The following is a 20,068-nucleotide window of genomic DNA, read 5'->3' on the forward strand; positions in this document are numbered from 1 at the left end:
GGATTACACAGGAGACAAGAGGGGTTTTCTAGGACTACGTTAAAGTGAGTATAGTTAAGGTAAGGGTTTCAGGACCATGAACTAGAGAGAACCTTATTCTAAACCTCAGGATTGAAATCCAAAACCAGTTTTTGCTTTTGCCTGTTAGATGTCAATCAAAGCTTAGTTCAGCTTCAGTGCTTATACACAAGGTCTTCAGTGTTCTCTATGGATTGATGATTGTCTGGCCTCTCCGTCACCCCTGGGCGTGGGAGATGAGTGAAAGTGGCATGGAAGTGGGTAAGATTTGGGGAGAGAGAAAAGCAGCCTCTTCGTGGTTCTGATCTGTGTTTTACAAACTCTGTGTCAGGCTTCACTGATGGGCTAAGTCAATTTACTAAGACTGATACTTTTTTATTTTTAAAAAACTTTTGACCACGTCATGTGGGATTTTAGTTCCCTGGCCAGGGATTGAACCCGGACCCCAGCAATGAAGGTGCTAAGTCCTAACCATTGGACCACCAGGTACTTCCCTAAAATAATTTTTAAAAATAAAACATTTTTGAGGGTAGTGGCTTGCAATGTAAAAAAAACCTTTTATTTATTTATTTTTTTACAACAAGTCAGTTAAAAAAAAAAAGTTTAAAAACCACTGGCTAGGTGGATTGAGAGCTGGAATGCCTAGGTTTATAAACCTCTGCATTTTATACTAGGTCTCAGCTGTCAGGGAATATCATGGGGGTTATTTAAAACTTGCCATGTAGAAGCATGAAACCAAAACCAAAAGCTGGAAAGAAAAGATTTACAAACTAGATTTTTAAAATATTTCTAAATTTTCTGCATTAAAAAGTATAAAAGAGAGGGTTTCCCTGGTGGCTCAGTGGTAAAGAATCCACCAGCCAATGCAGGAGACACAGGTTGGATCCCTGGTCAGAGAGGATCTCACATGCCGTGAAGCAACTAAGCCCGTGGGCCACAGCTACTGAGTCTGTGTTCTGGAGCCCAGGAGTGGCAACTACTGAAGCCTGTGTGCCCTAGAGCCCGTGCTCCAGAGCCAGAGAAGCCACTGCAATGAGAAGCCTGCACAGGACAACCAGAGGAAAGTCCACGTGCCAACGGAGACACAGCCCAGCCAAAACTAAATAAATAAAAATGAATTAATTAATTAAATTATTTTTTAAAGTATAAAATAGAATTGAAAGGTAAAAAAACAAACTGAAAAAAAATACTTGCACACACATTTCAGAGTCAATGTTCTTAATATAAAAATGACTATACTAACACAACACTGTAAATCAGCCATACTTCAATAAAATATTTTTTAAATGGTTATACATAAAAGTCTGCATATTCCAATAGAAGGAAAAAAGGTAAAGGCAAATCATTCAAAAAAGGGACAGATGCGAAGATGTCCAACTTCACCAATAATGTTACTTAAAACAAAATATTTTTTTCACTTCCCAGTGTTTTTTAAATACCCAGTTTTGTCAAAGATGTAAGAATATAAAAGGCATCACATACAGCTGGTGGGACTATAATTAGATAAGCTGGAGGAAAAATTGGCAATCCCCACCAGAAGCCTTGAATATCATGTACCCTTTGACTCAATAATTCCTCTTCAAATAATTTATCTCAAGGAAACAATGATGGGTGTGTTCAAGGTTGCTACAATAGTAGAAACTTGGAAAACACCCTAACTGTCCAACAATAGGAGCGTTAAGGTCTCCTTTGTGTAAAAATTGAAATAAATAACGTGCATAGCAAAGTGTCCTAGTTAAGTCCAGTCTGGGCTTAGAGTCTGGGCCATTTGCGGGGCTGGAAGGCTGATAACTCCTCTGGAATTCATTTCCCTGAGCTGACAGGTGAAGGCAGGAGGAAGAAGAAATTTGAGGAACACAAGATTAGGAAAAGGCAGACAATGGGACTTTGAAAATAAATGGAAAGAGAGGTTTGAGATAGAAGCAGAAAAGCTGTTTTCATGAGGGACTTTTTAGACTAAATTGGCATGTGGGATTAACAATATAGGTAAGTGTGGTGGTGAAAACTTTCCTGGAGAAAAGTAAAGCAGATAAGAGCACAGGGAGTGTGGGTGAGGGGGGTACGTTGCAAGTTTATTTAGCGTAGTCAGGAACTGGCTGCTTGCTCAGTTGTGTCCGACTCTCTGCAACCCCATGGACTGTAGCCCATCAGGCTCTTCTATCCATGGGATTTCCAGGCAAGACTACTGGAGTGGGTTGCCATTTTCTTTTCCATGAGGGTAGTCAGGGAAGACCCCTCTAATGGATTGACACTTGTCAGAGACCTGAAGGAAAGGTGAGAAATAAAAAAGGAATCTAGGCAGAAGCGACAGCAAGTACAAAGGTCCTGAGGCATCAACACACTTCTGTGTTGGAGGAACAGCAAAGGGAACTTGGGGCTGGAACACAGTGAACAAAGAGGGGAGTGAGAGATGATGAGTCAGTGAAGCAGCCAGGTCAGGTCTTGTAGGCCATTATAGCTACTCTAAGGATTTGCCTTTTACTTTGAACGAGTCAGGGAGCCATAATGGGATTTTTGAGTAGAGAAGGGACATGACCTGAGTTATGCTTTTAAAGGATCACTCTGCAGAGTGCAATGTAGACAACAGACTGTGGGGTCAGGCATGAGGGCAGGAAATAGAAACTGGAGATAGTTAGAAGGCTACAGCAATAACCCAGGCAGAAGGCAGTAACTTGGACCAGGAGGATGGCAGAGAAAATGGTAAAAAGTGTTCATATCCTAGATATATTTTGAAGATAAACTGGCAGGAGTTGCTAATGGATGGAGTGAGATGTTGGTTTATGTGTGTTTGTGTGTGAGTGTGTATGTACATGGGAACCCCACTTCATCCCAAATGAATCAGACTGTCTGAATGCAGATAGTTCATGATATTTCGTAAAAGCTTCCCAAGAAGATGCTAACCAAGGTTGAAAACCACAGCTCTACATTGGTCATAGGTTATAGGAGACCCTCTTCTTTAATCTTTGCTTTATTTTCTATAATAAAAGTTGTCATCAGTGGGAAAGACATTTTAAACAAAACATCTCTCCTCCCCCGCTCTGGGATATAAAATATGGGTAAGATAACAATCACAGGGCTTTATTTTAATATCTCCCATTGCCAAATTCCTACCATCCTTCCATGGCTAGCAGAAATGCTACCTCCTCTCTGGAGTCCCTTAGCTCCCCCAAGGCCCTGCGATGGCTTATTTTTGCTTATTCTTTTTTTTTTTTTTTAATGCTTATTCATTTTTGGAGCGTAGTTCTCCAGATTTTGTGTGTGGAGCCTGCATTTTGACTGGAGGGAGTGGTCCTGTAAACCCAGTCTGGAAACTGTCAAAGCAGGCCTTGGAGGGTTCTATTTGTCTGGAGGCCACAGTTCAGCTGGATGACATGGTGGAGAGAAGACCCAGAATGTTAGCCAGGGGGACACAGGCAGGCCAAAGGCTGGCCCTGGATCTGGGATAGGCCGTGGCCTCCCCTGAGGCACTGGGCTCCTGGTTCATCTGTCCTGAAGCCCCAACTCTGGGGAGGCAGGGAGTGAACTATTTGTATAAGCCATGGCCCAGGAATGTATCCCAAGTTCTCTGGCAGCAGGCTCCTGATCTGGAGGTCTAATAAAAAGTTACGAAGAGAAATGCAGAAAGCCTCTTCCGTCTTACACCTCTGCTCCACACGCACTGTTTAGTATCCTGCTTTATAAGCTTTCAAGTCAAATTATGACTAGTTTCCCATGATATTACACATTCTTCAAATATATAATTTTGATGATCACATATATTATTCTCATTACCTAACCATCCTTTAATCACTCCCCCATTGTTAAAATGTAGGGTATTTCTAGCTTTTACTTCATATTAAGTACCATATATCTGATCTAAAAGGAAGAATTAGAATGCAATCCCCAAATTTTGAGACTACAACCAAGAGGAAAAGTTCTTTTTCAAAGAACTTCCTTACTTAAAAAAAAAAATCTTCTTTGGAAGGGCAATCACTCTCACCATCATCTGAGTTATATTTGTCTTTACTATTATTATTTAGATCTGTATATAGCTCTACAGTTCATAAACCTCTTTTCCCCACATCATCTAATGGACACAACAACACTATGAAACAGGCTGTTATTCCCATTTTACATTTGGAGAAATGAGGCTCAGAAAGGCTACATGACATGTTCAATACAACAATTATTGAGTGTCAGAACTTAGACTTGGGCCCAGGTCTTGGCACTGCTAAAACCACATCCTCTATGATGTGCAAAGTATTAGGCTAGGGTGTCCTGGGGGAGGGGATGGACAGACAGCAGTAGAAAGACAGGTAAGGAACAACTCTACAAAGCAGTTTGGTGAATGCCACTGAGGACAAACAGATAAAGAAGCACCAACATGGGCCTTGCAAAGACAAAGCAGTTCCTCTCACTGGGGGACACTATAAAGGTTTTTGGAGAAAAATGACTAAAAGTCAGGTCTTTGAAGAGGAGTAAGATCTGGACATTTAGAGTAAGGAGGACTTTCCAGAGGCGCAGCGAGGGCGAAAGGAAAGTGTGGCTGATTGCACAGAGAAAGGAGCAGCAGAGAGGTAGGTGGGGTGGGGCTGAGAGGAATGGAATGGTAATTGTAGCCTCACAGAGGTTAGAGCCAGAGGGCCTTGGAGCTCTTCTGCTGAGGAAACCAGAGACGGGAAGGAATTTGCTGAAGGCAGTAGGAGGGGAGGAAAGGGCAGGTTCTTAGTTCTACCCTAGCCTCTGGTCACCCAAGCCAGTGCTTCTTCCCTGCAATAAACTTGATCTCCTGAATCTAAGGGGCCATTTCCATGGCACAGCCTTTGCGATGGATCTAGGACCTGCAGCAAAATGAGAGCTCAGCACCAGACCTTGGGAGGAGAGAGCCAGGAGGCTACCGCAGTGGCCTGGCAAGGTGACAGAGGAGGTCTGAAGGAGGAGGAGTCAGAGGAACAAAGAGGGAACTGAGAGATAAATATTGCAAAGGTCACACAGCCAGGACCTGATCAGATAAGGGAGGGAATGGAGAAGGGTTTAGATCTGAGTTTCCAGCCCCTCAGAGAAAGCAGCTTGATGGTGTGAGGGGGGTGGGGGTGGGGAGAAGTCAGTGAGGAGCCAGAGAAACCAGGTAGACTTCCAAAAAATCCTGCAGCATTGCAGAGCAGTCTGCACCTCTGGCTACTGTTTGTGAAAGATACATAGGTTGCTATAATTGTTCTGGAAAAATACACAAAAAAGTGGTATCACTCAAGGGCCTTGGGAGAAAAATGGGTGGTTAGCAGACAGGGGTCTGTCCCTTTTAGATATACCTTTGGATGATGAGCCACGGGCATGTAATATCTAACAGCAAAATAATTAGAAAAAGGTTTTCAAGTTGTATAGAAAATGGAAGGAAAGAAGTAAGAAAATAACACAAAGGAGTAATGGTTCTTTTTTCCTTCAGAAGGGGAGACTTGAGCACCTTGAAAATGTGAGGGGGAGGGGATAGTGAACCGTGGCCCGGGAGTGGGAGGAGAGAGCTCCGAGGCCTCCCGAGGAAGTCGGGTTGCCAGGGAGCATGAAGACGTTTAGGAGGAGCAGGGTGGGAAGGAGGAAAATGGAGGGAGTGTTGCCCGCGGATTCCGCTCAGAAAGCGGGCGTGACACTGACAGCCGGCGGGCTGGCAACACGCTCGTGGACCAGGGGAGAACGACCTCTCAGACCTCCCTGGTGAAAAGCGGAATTGCTCCTGCTCTCGGGGCCTGATATTCAAGGCAGCACCGTTTACGGTGGTAAAACGACAGAACTGTTAAGTAACCCGGCATGGCAGGAGGTCCCTTCATGCCGTGGATTAACATTAAGTGAATCCCAACTGGGATTTGGGGTTTCCATGAGAAACAGAAAAGATGCAGAACGGTGTATATTATATGATGCCATTTTGGAAAACAAAAGGAAGTGTGTGCGTGTGTGTAAAACAAAAGGAATACTGTGTGTGTGTTTTGAGAGAGAGCGAGATTTTACGTGGTCGTGGGGAAAATGACGGACGTATACAGGTTAAAACTGGGGCAGTGGAAGATGAGGAAGGGAGAGGGGGCACTCCTTCCTACTCACAGTACAAAGGAGCAAGTGCTAAACAAAAGCGGGACCCACCCAGTACCCGAGATCCGCGGTAAAGTCCCTGAGGCCAAGGAGCCCGGGGCGCAGGCCGAGGCGCACCAGAGCAGAGGGAGAGCCCGGCAGCTTTATTTCCAATTCTTGGGCTTCGGTAAGGGCTTCCTCCCGGCTCTTTGTTAAGGAGCGCCGGGAGAGGGCAGGGCGCGTGCGCCGCCGGCCCCTGCGGAAGGGCAGGGGAGGGTGCGCGGGCGGCGGCCGGGGCCCTGCCTCGCCCTGTCGCTCCGCCGGTCGGCCGGGCCCTGCGCCCGGGCTGGCGTCTCCCCGCGGTCGCCGCTCCTCTCCTCCGCCCCGCACCTCCCGCCGCAGGGCCGCTGCCGCCTCCCGTCCGGACAAAGATGCCTGCCTCGGGCGCGGAGCCCTGTCGCCCCGCTCTCCGGCCGCCCAGCAGCCCTTTGTTCCGCACCCCCTGTTTCTTTTTTATCCCCCTTGCTCCGCCCCCACCTCCCTCAGTTCCTGGTAACCTCTCATCTACTTTCTCCATCTTTACAAATTTGCCCGTTCTAGATATCTCCTGTCAGGAATCACACAATATTTGGCCTTTTGCGTCAGGTTTATTTTGCTTTGCATAATGTTTTGAATTTCATTCATGTTGTGTATGAGGACTTCATTTTTTTTTTTTTTGCAACCTAAAATTTACCATTTTAATGCGTATTTTTAAAATTAATAAAAGGAAGGAAAACATTTAAGAAAATACACAAAATCCTAGAGATTTCAATTTAACATTTATTAAAAGGCATGCTTTCCTCCATCTGAGGACACAGCAAGAAGATGGTTTACCATCTGCGAGCCAGGAAGAGGTAGTCACTAGACACTGAATCTGCTAGCACCTTGATCTTGGAATTCTCAGTCTCCAAAACTGTGAGAAATAAATGTTCGTTGTTTACACCATCAAAAAAGAGAGGCCAGCAGCGTGCAGCTGGAAAATAATCAAGGGACCGCAAAGACTTCACCCAAGTGAAGGATGGGAGTGGAGGAAAGCAGTTAGAACTGTCTTGTCAATAAAAATGTAAAGTGATTCATATTTAATTTTTTTAAAAAAAGGAAAACAAAAAAAGTAAAATAAAACAGTGAATTCTCTGACGGTCCAGTGGTTAGGACTCTGTGCTCTTACTGTCTAGCGTGCTGGGGGAACTAAGATCCTGCAAGACAAGTAGAGTGGCCAAGAAAAAGAAATAAAAGTTTTCTAGTAACTACATTAACAAAAATTTCAAAGCAGTAAAGCATTTTACTTAGTCCAATGTAGTAAAAATATTATTTCAACATATAATCAATTTTTTTAAAAATGAGATATATATCATTCTTTCATCCTTGGGCTTCAAGATTGGGGAGGTCACATAAGTGCTCAATAGCCACATATGGCTACTGTATTGGACAGTCCAGGGTTGGAACCTGGGGTGGGTGTCAGACAGGTATCAAAACCCATATTTCATCCCTTACTAGGCTGTGTAAACACAAATTACTTGTCTTCTTTCACCTGTTTCTTCATCTATAAAATGGAACTAACAGCAGTACCCACCCTATAGGTCATTGTAAGGATTAATGATAGATGGGGCTTCCCTGTTGGCTCAGATGTTAAAGTATCTGCCTGCCATGCAGGAGACCCAGGTTCCATCCCGGGGTCAGGAAGATCCCCTGGAGAAGGAAATGGCAACCCACTGCAGTATTCTTGCCTAGGAAATCCCATGAACAGAGGAGCCTGGCGGACCCTAGTCCATGGGGTCCCACAGAGTGGAACAGGACTGAGTAACACTTTCACTAACACTTTCAATGGTGCATGAAGCATTTAGTACCTACTCAGTAAATGTAGATGATTATTAGTGGTAAATTAGATGGCTACTAATTTGAACTAATGAATTTTGGTATTACTGTTATTGTGACTTCATTCATTCCCATCAGATGTTGTGCTTTGGGGACAGTCCAGAGGGACAGTTAAAAGAAATGGACAAAAAAAAAAAAAAAAAAAAAGAAATGGGCAAACTGGGAAAACTTATTTGCAACATATATGATAAGCAAAATATTATTTTTAATATGTAGGAAGTGCCTGCAAATAAGAATATGAAGAATTAAAAAAAAAGAATATGAAGAATTTAAGTGGAGAATTCAAAAAAGGACACCAATATCTGATTTTTGTTTTTTTTTTAAGGAAGACCCATTTGAAATAAGTTCAGCTATCCTAGGAACTGAATGAAAATAAACACGATACCACTGCTCAGTAACAAATTGGCAACAACCAGAATTTGGTGGCACCTAATTTTGAAGATGAGGTGGGGAGATAACTCTTTTTTCAAATCAAGATTTTCTGAAGTTTCAATCCTCAGATATACTCCTAGATTATCAGGGTAAACAAGCAGAGTTCTGGCTTCAAGGGGAAGCTAGCCAGACAGACTTTCTATCCACCTCGTTCCTATTCCAAATGAAGCTGAATAGCCACAAACACCTTTTGGCAAGTTTGATTTATGTTTACTTATCCCTTGTGCAGTCATTACATATTTGCTTTGGTAACAGTCCTTCACCTCTATTGTTGACATTTCATGTAGCTTGAAATAGTCCCAACATTGTTCCAAATTTGGGCAGGGCTAACTGACATTCTTACTTAAGCCACAAAACCCCCAGAATATTCTTAGACTTTGGCTAACTTCTTTAGGAATGCTCTATCTGCCAGTAGGTTCAGCTATGTATTTGGGGGACCCAGTGCAAAATGAAGACATGGGATCTCTTTTTCATAAAAGAAGGAAAAAAGCTTTTTCCTTTCTTCTGGAGTCTCTGCCACCTGTTACGGTGTTTGCTTTTTTTCGTTGCACCCTCAGGCATGAGAGTACTCAAGGGGCAAGTGTGGACCTTCCACAGGTGCCTGGGGTCCTGCACTTTTCAGTCTGGGAAAACTTGATCTAGGGCTGTGGGAAGAATCCCTCAGACTAAGTCAGCCTTTGGGTCTCTGCATTCTGCTCTATGGCAGGAGCCTTGAGGTGAAAGATGCCTCATGGTGCAGTCATCTCAAAGGGAGGGAGGGTTACAGGAAACAGGAAAAAAAATACGTTGGTTAGGAGGTCAAAATATCATCCCTGCACGTACATGAGTATCTGAAAGTTGGATTAATGAATCAGCCCCCAGAGAGCTGATCCGCTCTGTGTGTTAATACATGAGGTCTCAAGCCAGGCAAGGCTGAGGGCCAGTCTGACTAAGCCCTGAAGTGAGCTGACACCATGGAGAATCTCTGTGGATTGGCCGGCCAGTCTTCGGCAGTGACCCTATTCTGTCTCCCTTCATACACTTCTAGGAAGTTCCTAGATTGCTCAGGGGCCCAAATAGGAGAGACGATGGTTAGTTGAAACCCTGCTTTAAAAAAACAAAACAAAACCCTGCTTTATTGCATCACAAAATGCCTCTCTTGAGGCACTTCCAGGCCCCACCTTGGAGGGAAAAGCCTTCTGAACATTCAGTAAACATTCTAAAAGATAGTTATGTCGGAAGCCAGGGCTGGGGATGTCTTCAGTTATAGTCCAGGGACCAATGTGCCTCACTCCAGGTAAAGCCAGCTTCCATGGGTGGGTGTTCCCTCCCTCCCCCATTCACTGGGAGTCCAACATTAAAAGAAGCCAACACAGGTCCCTCACTTTAGTCAGCCAAAGGATTAGAAATGATTCTTTCCTGACTCAGAGGGAGGGGCCCAGCACCCAAATACCAGCAACTACATGAACCAAAGAGGATGGTGGGGGTGGAGGGTTGGGAAGGCACTACGTGGGCCTCATTTGGTATCCTTTCCAACAGCTCCCCAGGCCCCAGTGTCCTTAGGGTTCAACTCTTCCCTGAGACATTTCTCTCCTGTCTGGTCACTGTGGTCACCTCTGTCCCACCTGGAACACGTTCCTGTGACCACTTGAGTTTTGAGAAAAAGAAGAGGGAGAAAGCCGAGAGCCTCTTATTGGTTAATATTACTCTTTTCCTCTCAGCAGCATTTATATCATTAACCATCTTCTTCTGAAAAGCCTTTTTTCCTTTTTGTGGGGTGGGGGAGGGTGGGTAGGGAGGGGGAATATATCTCTCTTCTGGTTCATTCGTTTATTCACTCAGTCATGCCTGCTGTATGCCAAGCATGGTGATGGATGTGGGGGACAAAAGGGTGAGACTCCTCGCGAACTCTTCAGGTTCGTCACTCACAAAGGACTTCCCCTTTCCCTGGTACTCTTCCACCTTCCTCACTTCCTCCTCTTTTTCCCTCGGTTCGCAAAGATGTCCTCTCCTGAGGCTTTATCCTTTGGTCCTCCTTTCTCCCGCATGCCTTCCTTCACTCCCATAACTCCAGTGTCTCACAAGTCTCTTATATTGCAAGAGTCTCTTAAATCCTACCCCCAGTTGAAAACTCTCTCCTGAGCTACAGAACTGATTTTCCAACAACTGACCAGTTATTTGTACCTGGATGTCCCACAGAAACTCGATATAATCCAAGAAAACACTTCTCTAACTTTCCATCACTCCCACCCCCTCCTGCCTTACCCCTCTTAACCACCTTATCCTTGTGACTGCGATGCTTATGTGAACAAAAACACTCTTTCCCAGGATAAAAAGTATGGTTTGCTTGACTTTACCCATGCCCCTGACCTCCCACGGCCAGTCAGTGGTCAGTTTCTACAGATTCTGCAGCCAGGCTGTGTCCCACAGATGTGTCTTTATTTTCATTCCCGCCTCCACCCTGGCTGAGTCTCTCCTGGACTGTTAAAAGTCTTTTATCTGGTTTCCATGCTCCTGGCTTTTCCTATTTTTTTTTTTTTTTTTTTTTAATATTCTACTGAGTATTTTCCCAGGTGCCGCAGTGGTAAAGAATCCACCTGCCCATGCAGGAGATGCAAGAGACTTGGGTTCGATTCTTGAGTCGGGAAGATCCCCTGGGGTAGGAAATGGCAACCCACTCCAGTATTCTTGCCTGTAAAATCCCATGGACAGAGGAGCCTGGCGAGCTACAGTTCATGGGTCACAAAGAGACACAACTGATCACACACACACAAATTGAGTATTTATATACTATTTTTTTAAAGCACTCTTTGTTTATTTATGAATACACTGGGTCTTCATTGCTGTATACGGGCTTTCTCTAGAGCGTGGGCTCAATATTTGTGACGCACAGGCTTACCTGAACCTGTGTCCCCTGCATTGGTAGGTGGATTCTTAACCACTGGATCAACAGGGAAGTTCCTGACTTCTCCTCTTTTTAATGCAGAGCTCTCAGCAGGCCTTTTTCTTGTCTGCAAAGTCTTCAGGGATTCAGGCCATCACCAGAATAAAATACAGAATCCCAAAGTTGACATCTAAGGGCTCATCAAAACAGGCTTGTCCTTTGCCACATATTCTATTTTTCATCAACACAGGCCATTTCCTTCTCCAAGGAATGAAGCATAAGATTGAGGCAAAAAGGGTTGATTTCCCATGACTACATCTTCCAGGGCCTAGCACAGAGCCTTGTATGGAATCGCAACAAAATGAAATAGAAAAAATAACAGCTTGGAATGAGAAGCCCTGGTTACTAACTGTTACACTTAGGTCACATAATATTTCTCAGCCTGCTTCCTTATCTGTGGTTTCCTTCCTCATGGCATTTACTGTCTATCAAGTAGATATATATGTGAAAGGTTTGACAGATAGTAAAAATAACCTATGTGAATTTATTTAGTCAATAATATTTATTCATTGAAAGGGAAACAGTTGAGGAGAATCACAGAGGGAACATGGGAAGCTGCTCAGGAATAAGAAGGCACAGTGGTAAGCACTGCTATAGAAGGCTTCTTCTAAGTTGCCTAGATTCTCCCCTCCAGTTGCACCTCCAAATGGTGGAGACAGTCATCTGGCCCAGTCCTAGCATGAGTGGGGCTAGGGACGAGAGTGTAAATGGAGGCCCCCTTATCAAATGCCACATACCTTCATAAAAACAAAATCACAACATATGAACTATGGTTTTATACAACTGAAAGTTTCACTGAAGTCAACTGAATTTAATTAATTTTACATAAATTGCGGTATACCTTGATAAGACTAGCAATATAAATAAACAGAAACATAATTCTTTTTTTAAAAATAATTTTAAAAAATTTCTTTTTGACTGTTCTGAGTTTTCGTTGTTGCATGGGCTTTTACCTAGTTATGATGCGTGGGCACTGCAGTGGTTTTTCTTGTTGTGGACCATGTGCTCTGGGGCACACTGGCTTCAGGAGTTGTGGTACGTGAGCTTATAATTGTGGCTCACGGACTTAGTTGCTCCTCAGCACATGGGATCTTTCTAGACCAGGGGTAGAACCCATGTCTCCCAAATTGGCAGGTGGATTCTTTACCACTAAGCCACCAAGGAAGTCCTCAGAAACATAATTCTTAAATTATCGTACATTCCATGAGATTATTTCTCTTGTGCTCATTTTGGCAAAACCTCTAATGACGTGTGTGTGAAAGTCACTTAGTTGTGCCCGACTCTTTGTGACCCCATGGGCTATACAGTCCAATGAATTCTCCAGGCCAGAATACTGGAGTGGGTAGCCTTTCCTTTCTCCAGCTAATGATGTGTGGTAAGTGTAAAATACACATGAATTTTGAATATTTGTTGCAAAAAAAAAAAAAGAAATGCACAGTTTCTCATTGAAATATGTATTTATTATATATTGAAGCTATAATATTTTTGATACATTGGTAAATAAAATATATTATTAAAATTAATTTCACCAGACTTCCCTGGTTATAGGGGACACAGGTTTGATCCAGGAAGATTCCACAAGCCACAGGGCAACCAAGCCTGTGTGCCCAAACTATTGAAGCCTGAGCAACCAGAGCCAGTGCTTCCCGACAAGAGAAGCCACTGCAACGAGAAGCCTCTGCTTGCAACAATTAGAAAAAGCCTACAAGCAGCAACCAAAACCCAGCAGAGCTAAACATAAACAAATACTTAAAAAAAATCGATCTCACCTATACATTTCACTTTTTAAGACATATGACAAAAAGTTTAGTTATATTTTTAGCTTGCATTATATTTCCATAGCACAGCTGAACTAAGGATTAAAAATTAAAATGAATTTGAAGTGTATAAAATGTGAATAACTCAAAAATTTTAACAAATGTAAAATATAAAAAATTTAAATTATTTTTCAAGTTTTCACAAATAATATTTTTTCTAAGACACTGAAAAGGCCTTCTTTGGCAGCCTAGTGGTTAGAACTCTGAGCTTCCACTTCAGGGAGTGAGGGTTCAGTCCCTGGTCGGGGAACTAAGATCCCACATCCTGTGCGATGTGGCCAAAAAAATAATTTTAAAGTTTTTTTTAAATTAAAAGGAAAAATATAGATCATAATTAATGAATATCAAACATTTAAATACATTAAAGTGAATCCAGACTTTAATTTTTAACAAATAGTTTAAACAGAATGACATTAATTTCTATAAAACTAGAACTATTTGTAATTCTAGGATTATATATATATATATATATATATATATTGACTTGACAAAGAATTATGCACATCACAGATATATTTATGAAAATTTAAGAGTAATATGAGTCTTTTAATATTAAAAAGTTCATTTCCTAAACTGTCATATGTAATGCTGTGAGTATTTGGTAAACTATGAGTACATCTGTAACCATGAACAAGAAGAAGAAAGAAAATTGATGATCTGCATACTGGGAAACCATACTTTATTTTTCAGGAATCTGTTGTATCTCTACTATGGTACATTGATGGTAGAGAAGGCCTTATCCTCATCACCAGAACTTGTGAACATGTTACTTTTTATGGCAAGAGAGAGTTTACAGGTATGATTATGGTAAGGATCATGAAATGGGGGGGATTATCTTTGTGGGGCCAGTGTAATCACAAAGGTTCATATGAGAAGAAGGCAGGAAGGTCAGAGAGAGAAAGATAGATTGGAAGATGCTATGTCACTGGCTTTAAAGATGGAGGATAGGGACATAGCCAAGAAATATACTTGGCCTCTAGAAATTAGAAAAAGGGGAAAAACCAGATTCTCTTTTAGAGCTTCCCTGCTAACACCTCAGTTTTAGGACTTCTGCCCTCCAGAGCTAGAAGATAATAAACTTGTGTCATTTTGAGCCATTAAGTTTGTGGTAATTAGTTATAGCTGCAATAGGAAACTAATACCTCTGCCATCTAAGAAGAAGGATCCAACAATTAAAAAAAAAATTAGTTTCAATGTTTATTTATGTATTTGGCTGCACTTTGTGGTATGTAGGATCTTAGTTCCCTGACTACGGATTGAATCCCTGCCCCCTACAGTGGAAGCACAAAGTCTGAACCACTGGACTGCCAGGGAAGTCCTTAATTTGTTTTTTCTCTTAATAATAAAGTGGTCTGTTCCTCATATCCTTCCTGAATGCCAAAGCAATCTTTCAACATAGAGGCACACAACCCACAAACTTCATTGTATTTGGTCGCAGTCCCCTTTTCTTTTGAGAGCACAGGTTAACAGATGGAGAAGAGAGTTTCTAAAGGCTTGAATACAGTTAGTAATAAGCGTAGATATTTAGGGTTCTGAGTGGGACTGGACTGGCACTGAATACAAGATACTCAGTGACAAAGATTCCTGTGAGTTCTTTAAATAATTTATTATTTTATGTGTTTGTGATATATGAGGCCCTGTGGCTCAGTGCTAAAGAATCTGTCTGCCAATGCAGGAGACACTGGCTCAATCGCTTGGTCTGGAAGATTCCCTGGAGAAGGAAATGGCAACTCACTCCAGTATTCTTGCCTGGGAGCCTGGAGGGCTACAGTCATTGAGCTGCAAGAGTCAGACAGGACTTAATGACTAAAATAACAACAAAGTATAGGTTACAGAACAGGCACTTCTTGCTTGAAAGCAGGGTAAAACAAAGCAGGAAAGAGTGAATCAGTTGTGTTTGTTTGCGTGTGTGCTGAGTCGCTTCAGTCACGTCCAACTCTTTGTGACCCTATGGACTATAGCCCACCAGGCTCCTCTGTCCAAAAGATTCTCCAGGCCAGAATACTGGAGTGGGTTGCCATGCCCTTCTGCAGGCCATCTTCCCAATGCAGGGATCAAACCTGCATCTCATGTCTCCTGCACTAGCAGGAAGGTTCTTTACCACTAGTGCCACCAGTTTGCTTGTTTAGCACTGATCTAATTAATTTCAAATCTAGAAGCAAAGGCATTGATAGAAGACCTCTTTATGATCAGAAGATCACAGAATCTTGTAGAAGTTTTCAAACCAATAGTTTGATTATATTTTTTTAAAAACTTTCTATTTATTATTATTATTTTTGGCTGCACTGGGTTTTCATTGTGTCACTCAGGCTTCTAGTTGGGGTGTGCAGGCTTTGTTGCCCTGAAGCATGTGGGATCTTAGTTCCCCAATTAGGGATCAAACCCTCATTCCCTGCCTTTGAAGGCAGATTCTTAACTGATGGATCACCAGGGAAGTCCCTTGATCATACTTAATGGAGTAATTCTAGAGTTACTCCTTTAAAGTCTAAACAAGGAAAGAATGCTCATTACCTTAAAATATTTTTCTATAAATTCTAGCCACTGCAGTAAGACAAGAAATAAGAGCTCTAGATATCTGAAAGAAGACAAAACTATCAATATTTGCAGATGATATGCTATGTTACCTGAAAATACTAGAAGATTTTCTGAAAAATCACCTAGCATTAATAGACAAATTGTTAATTATGTATATCCCAGTTATAAAATAGCTACAAAATAAATGTACAAAAAATGATAGATTTTTCTATATGCCAATAACATAGTTAGAAAATATAATGGTTTAAAAAAAACCCTCAAAAACATCCAGAGCCTATGTGAAGAAAACTCTCAAACATTACCCAAAGACTTAAAAGAATATTTAGAGGAACACTGTGATTTGCATGGAAAAATGATTATTCCAATGTCTGTGCTTCGAATGCCACCAAATAATTCTTTAATTCTCAGTGGACATCGACAACAAATAATTCTGACACTATCTTCTAGGAGGTGGTGTTAGATCCCATAGTTTAAGGGCTCAGTTCCACAAGGCTGCTCCCACTTCAGACACCAATTCCAAGTCCAGATTTTTACCTATGCCTCTGAGTGACCAACTATAAATTGGAGGTTCTTATCACCTGCTCCTTTGATTCAGTTACTTTACTACAGCGGGTCACAGAACTCAGGAAAACAATTTTCTTATTAGGTTACTAATTTATTATGAAAGATTTTAAAGGACAGGAATAAACAGCCAGAAGAAGAGATGGGAGGGACTTCCCTGTTGACCCAGTGGTTATGACTACACCTTCCAGTGCAGGGGCATGGGTTCAATTCCTGGGTGGGGAGCTAAGATCTTACCTGCCTTGTGGCCAAAAAACCAAAACATAAAACAGAATTAACATGAACTTCCCTGTTGTACAGTAAATAAGAATCTGCCTACCAATGCAAGGGACACAGATTTGATCTCTAGTCCAGGAAGATTCCAGTTGCCTTGGAGCAACTAGGCCTTGTGCCAAACTACAGAACTGCAAATACCTAGAGCCCATGCTCCACAATAAAAGAAGCCGCTATGAGAAGCTGGAGCACCACAACAAAGAGGAGCCAGAGCCCACTGCAGCTAGAGAAAGCCTGAGCACAGCAATGAAGACCCAGTGTGGCCAAAATAAATAGATAAAATTAAAAATATATATAATAATAATAAAATGAAAGTGCTCTACTACCAAGAAAAAAAAAGGAAAAAGAGAGAGAGATGCATGGGACCATGTTTAGAAGGGTCCAGAACACAGCAATTTTTGTCCCCATGGAGTATGGCATATGCCACCCTCCTGGCAAGTAGAAAATTCTGATTAACAAAACTGGAAGCTCTGCAAATCTCATCCTTTTGGACTTTTTATGGAGGCTTCATTACATAGGTATGATTGACTAAATCATTGGTCTTTGGTGACTGATTTAACCTCCAACCCCTCTTCCCTTCTGGGACTGAAAGTTCCAACCTTCTAATCACATGGTTTGTTCCCCTGGCAACCAGCCCTCATCTTTAGATGCTTTTCAGAAGTCACCTCATTAACATAAACTCCGGTGTGGTTCAAAGGGGACTGTTACGCATATCAAGACACCTTTTTTGCTCTTATTACTTAAAGGTGTTTTTTCTTTTTAATAATTTTTTTTTTAAATTTAGTTTTGGCTGTGCTGGGTCTTCACTGCTGCACAGACTTTTTGCTAGCTGTGGTGACCAGGGGGCACTCTTTTCTTGTGGTGCACAGCCTTCTCGTTGCAGCGGCTTCCCTTGTTGCAGAGCATGGGCTCCGCGGCTCACAGGCTTCACTGCTGCACAGGCAGCAAAGCAGCTGTGGCTCCCAGGCTCTAGAGCACAGGCTCAAGAGCTGTGGCGCACAGGCTTAGCTGTCCTGTGGCATGTGGGAGCCTCCCGGACCAGGGGTCAAACCCATGTCTCCTGCACTGGCAGGTGGATTCTTTACCACTGAGCCACCAGGGAAGCCCTGCTCTTATCATTGAGAAATTCCAAGGGTTTTAGAAATGGGATGAAGACAAAATATACTTTTGTATTATAATAAATCACAATATCCCAATTATAAAGATGTCAATTTTCCCCATGGGAAACTGAAAAATGGTCCCCTCAGACGGTAAAGCATCTGCCCGCAATGTGGGAGATCTGGGTTCAATCCCTGGAGACAAATAGTTGGACAAGACTTAGCACACACCCATTCCTATTTAATTAGGAGCAATCAAAGTACCTTCAAAATCAAGGAAGGCCAGTAGCCACCAGAAACTAGAAGAGGCAATGAATGGATTCTCGCCTCCAAATGGAGTGTGGCATTGCTGACACCTTGAGTTTGACTCAGTGACACAGATTTCAGACTTCTGGCCTGCAGAACTACAAGAATTCATTTCTGTTGTTGTTAAGCCATAAAGTCTGGTCATTTGTTATAGCAGCCATAGGAAACAAAAACATCCCCAAAAGGATGTTTAAATTAAATACAATTTTTCATTCAATTCCACTTTTCTAGAATCTGTAAAAATTATTCTAACATTTTAAGAAAAATAAGAAAATTAAAATGGCCAAAACATTCTTGAAAAAAAAAAAAAAAAGAACTGCAATGAAGGACTTATACCAGTAGATATTTAAGTGTGCTTTAATGAAATTATGATTACTACATGAGAACAGAGAAGTCAATCTACAGAATAGAATAAAATCTAAAATCAATTCTATCTATGCTTATATAAGGATTTAGAATATTATTAGGATAGCATTCCAAACTGGTGGGGTAAGTGTGGCTTGTTCAATAAAGGATGTCAGGCAAGTTGCTAATTAACCATTTGTAAAAAAAAATAATAATAATTTAGATTACTTAACTCATATCATGAATGACCATTAATTCTAGAGAGATTAAATATTTATGTATAAGTAAATTCGAGATAATTTTTAATAAATTATAAATTATTGTAAATCCAAATGATGACATACTAGGTAGTCATTAAAAACAATGAGAAAAATATTTTATGACATGGAGAGATGATTGCAAGCACTGTTAATTGAAGAAGGCAGGTTATAAAAATGTACTGCACCATTCCATTCAGAATTTTATACTATATGCACATTTGGTTAGAGAAATAACTCAAAAGACAGATCAAAACATATTAGTAATTTTTTTCAGTGGTACAATTATGTGCTGAGTCACTTCAGACATGTCCAACTCTTTGCGACCCTATGGACTGTAGCCTGCCAGGCTCCTCTGCCCAGGGGATTCTCCAGGCAAGAATACTGGAGTGGGTTGCCACACCCTCTTCCAGTGGATCTTCTTCCTTCCAACCCAGGGATCAAAACCATGTCTCTTATGTCTCCTGAATTGGCAGGCAGGTTCTTCACCACTAGCGCCACTATAAGCTATCTGTATTTCCCCTTTTTACTTATCTGGATTTTTAAAAATAATAAATATACATTGGTTCTGAAAAAAGTATTTAAATTTATGTGATTACTCTAATTAGGAGTAATCAAAGTATCTTCTTTTTCAAGATAAAATTCTAATATGCTTGATTGCAAGGTATAATATATTGGTTTCACTGGGTACCTACTATTTCTCAAGTACTTTATATATTACTTAATCATTCACAATAATGTTATGAGACAGATAATAAAAATATAAAATAATCCCCACTTTACAGATGAGGCAATGAAGGCCTAAAGTCAAGCATCAGACTAGGATTTGAAGTCATATCTGTTTTTAAGGTCCATGCCCTTATTCATAATACCAAAACTCTGAAAATAACCTAAACCTCCTTCAGGGAAACCAGATAAATTACACTACATTAATACAGTACAAAACTCTGCAGCCACAAAAATAAAACTTAGAATGCTCTCTGTACACGTAGAAGGAAATGTTTCCAGGACAGTGTTAAGTGGGGGTGGAGGATGGGGACCCCAACAAGGTGCAAAAGGTCTGTACATCATGGCACCATTTGTTAGAATGGAGTAAAGAAGAATATATATTTTAGCTTGTATATGCATAAAAAGCTTCTCAGGTGGCTCAGTGGTAAAGAATCTGCCTGCCGATGCAGGAGACACAGGTTCAATCCCTGGGTTGGGAAGATGTCCTGGAGTAGGAAATGGCAAGTCACTCCAGTATCCAGTATTCTTGCCTGGAAAATTCTATGGACCAAGGATCCTGGCAGGCCATGGTCCATGGGGTTGCAAAGAGTCAGACATGTCTGAGGGACTGAGCATGCACACACATGCACAGACACATCACTAGTGGGATAAACAAAACCTAGTAACAAGAGTTTTCTGTTTAGGATGGGGGAAACGGGCAGATGGGTACAGGAACAGGAGAGAGACTTTTCGTTCAGTCAGTTCAGTCGCTCAGTCACGCTGACTTCTCGTTATATACCTTTTCATACTATTCTAGTTTTGAGCCATGTATATGAATTACCAATT

The 20,068-nt window shown here is 41.7% G+C and overlaps 1 long non-coding RNA gene across 1 annotated transcript in view; it reads right to left on the reverse strand.

The window, feature by feature from the left end:
* LOC110127552 (uncharacterized) overlaps positions 1 to 20,068 on the reverse strand; it is a 113,640-nt gene that overhangs the window by 89,238 nt on the left and 4,334 nt on the right. The gene's annotated exons all lie outside the window — the stretch shown is intronic.

The sequence above is a fragment of the Odocoileus virginianus genome, chromosome 2, assembly GCF_023699985.2.
Source record: "Odocoileus virginianus isolate 20LAN1187 ecotype Illinois chromosome 2, Ovbor_1.2, whole genome shotgun sequence".
Lineage (NCBI taxonomy): Eukaryota > Metazoa > Chordata > Mammalia > Artiodactyla > Cervidae > Odocoileus > Odocoileus virginianus.